This window comes from Trypanosoma cruzi, genomic scaffold, assembly GCF_000209065.1.
Source record: "Trypanosoma cruzi strain CL Brener 1047053514967 genomic scaffold, whole genome shotgun sequence".
Taxonomy (NCBI): domain Eukaryota; phylum Euglenozoa; class Kinetoplastea; order Trypanosomatida; family Trypanosomatidae; genus Trypanosoma; species Trypanosoma cruzi.
Window position 1 is genome coordinate 1 of NW_001849079.1, and position 2,769 is coordinate 2,769.

General features: G+C 59.0%; 1 pseudogene, besides 3 other annotated features; it reads right to left on the bottom strand.

Annotated features, from left to right (window-relative positions):
• Positions 1 to 2,769: a sequence feature (areas not merged during assembly with more than two copies in the genome that could not be assigned to a particular haplotype).
• Positions 551 to 578: a microsatellite.
• Positions 569 to 840: a mobile genetic element.
• Positions 1,049 to 2,769, bottom strand: Tc00.1047053507391.20 (annotated as a pseudogene; the record flags this gene model as incomplete).

Consider the following 2,769-nt stretch of genomic DNA (forward strand, 5'->3'; position numbering starts at 1 on the left):
AACAATTGCCCCCTCAAGCATCTCAGCACAACGTGGAAGCACAGCAGCCGGCACACAAGGCGCAACGCCGTTCAGTGGCTACCAGCACTCACCCTCAGTTACGCGGCAACGTGAAAATGAACGAGCTCCTCCCACACAGCCAACCTGCAACACGAGTGAGTCACACGAGCAGTCGCACAAATTAACACCACGCCACGCAAACCAGCAATCAAAGACACCGCCGGCGAAGGAAGCGATGGATGGCTGCGGCGCGCAGCCGCAATAATAAAACATGTGTCACCTTGCTTGGGGCATAAGAAAGAAGTCCAATCAAAGAGGCAGGCCGATTCGCACCAGAGGGAGGTAAGAGCAAACAGAAGCAAACATTCGCCTGGGGCGATTGACCGGATCGTAAAGTTATTTACGAAAATCAAGCAATACAGGAGGAAGAAGGGGTGAGTGAAAAAGCAGTGGGCTCACCACACCCTCAAGCTTTGCCCCAAGTAAGTATATGTGCACATATGTATTCCGATAGCCACTCTCGTGACATGCTGCGCTCTATTCGGATTGGATACATATATATACATACATATATATATTAATAATTTACGAAGTGTCAAACCTTGGGGCTCTCCAGCCACAGGACCTCACCGCAATGTGGGAATCAAAAGAGAGTGGGTGAGATGGTAAAATTAAATTTACAAAATTATCTGGCGGCTATCGGTTCCCTAATCCCCTACAGCCGTGGTCATACCAAAAATCATACGGTAGAAAAGTGTCGTAAAGCGTATTCGTTTTATCAGGATACATATTAATTTAAATAGCCAGCCCTCCTCGCGATCATCCCCTCCACAGGCTCCTAGAAAACAACGGCGGAAGTCCATAGAACCATCACAATACTGAATGTGGGAAGCGGGGTCGCCACGGGAGTGTGGGAACGTCATGCACTACACTCGGCGATGCAGTCACAAAGCAGGTGCTTACACCACCACGGCCACCAGCACCCACGAGCCCAGCATGGGGTGGCAGAGGATGCCACTGCAGCCAGCGGCGAGCACCGCAGTGTCCCTCACGGCCACCTGAAGACAAGTGTCCCGGTGACGCGTGTGCCGGCGGGGAGACTGTCGACGGTGCGGCACGGGTCATCCGCATGGGGATCGTCCAGCAGCTCGTTGCTGTGCGCAGGCGGAACACCCGGCGCGTTCGCGATGGTGATGTGTGGATGAACATTTTCGCAGGGGACCTCTCCCTCGTTGCGCACCGCGATCGCCGTCCCCTTCGAATCAGACGCAACGCTCGTCAGCGTGAGCTCAATGGACTCGCCCAGCAGCCCCACCAGCTGCCGCAGCAGGACAGGGTCCTTGCAGGCGTCACGACCCAGGTACAGCGTCGTCACATGGAAGGCCTTCTGCACCTTCTTGCCGTCCAGCATCTCTGGCGGCACAAGCTCGAGAACCCTCTCGGGTGACGCAATCTGAATTGCGGCATACTCCACGTGGCGGGGAAACAGCACAGAAAAGACTCGCAGGCGTTCGCCATGTCAATTGTCTAAATTTCGGGTATGTCCGTCAAACCGCGTGCGGAAAGTTCAGCCCAAACGCGCCGTGCAATGGTGGCAGTGTCGTCTGCCACGCCTACCTCAACCAGCGGCGCCTCGGTTGGTGGACGGCACCGCGTCGCACAGCCCAGCAGCGTTTGACGCACGCGCCGCCCTTCCCCTCTGTCCGCCTTGAAAGTGCGGTGGGCAGAACCACGGCGACGGACTCGGTCGAAGCAGATGTCCACTAGTGCATCCGTGCCGTCGGGGTGTGACCACACCATTGTCAATGCCCTGAGCCCGAGATCGGCGTAGCCGTCGCGTGCGGCCTCATCGAGGTTCATCTTGTCCATGATAAGGTGCGTGTGGCCGCCTCGCTGCGCGCGCCGAATGGCGTCAAGAAACTGCCGCCCTCCGCCGGCCTCGTCTTGGTTGATCCAACATGGCGAAAGCCCTGCCTGGCGCAGCAGAGCGTACAGGGTGCGGCAGAATGTGGACTTGCCGCAGCCCTGCGGACCAACGCAGACGACAGCGTCGTCACCGGACGGCTCGTAGTGCATCACTTGGGACCGCACGTGCGCATGGGCGGCGCAGGTCCTGCGTGAACTGGTTTCGCAGCGTGATCCATCGGCGGCGCAGGTCCTGCAGCCCGCCAAGGTCCGTTCGCGCCGTTTGCCGCCGTGTCAAATGCAGCCACGCTGCAAACCGCACAAGATAGTCGAGGCGTTCCGCTTCCCAGTCGCCGAGGCACCGGCGCACCTCCTCTGGCAGCCCGGCGAGCTTGCCTGCGAGCCTCGAGCGGAGCGCCACACCGCACAAACGGTGCGTGACGATGGCCTCCTGCGCCGCACGCTCCATTGCGTATGCGTGGGAACGCCGCTTCCACATCCGCACAACAACCCCCGCCTCATTGCAGCCGTAAAACACCGCACCCTCACAGTTAAGACGACGCGCCATGCCGTCTCGCAGGACTGCGTATTCGTCTGTCCCCAGCTCTACTGCCGGTTGCGGCGTCACAACGTCAAGACCGAAGGACTGCAGTGCCGCCATGCTGCTCGCGGGATCGGCACAGATGCCTTCTTGCGGGGTCGCACCACGGCAGGTAACGACGTAGAACTTCAGTGTCTCACGGGGTCCGTGGTCGGCGAGGTGTCCACATCCACGCAGAATACCATCAAAGCATGCGGTGCGCCCCGTAGTGCCCAAATAGTCATGCAGAGCAGCGGCCATTCCCTCCGGCAGCGCACGCAACG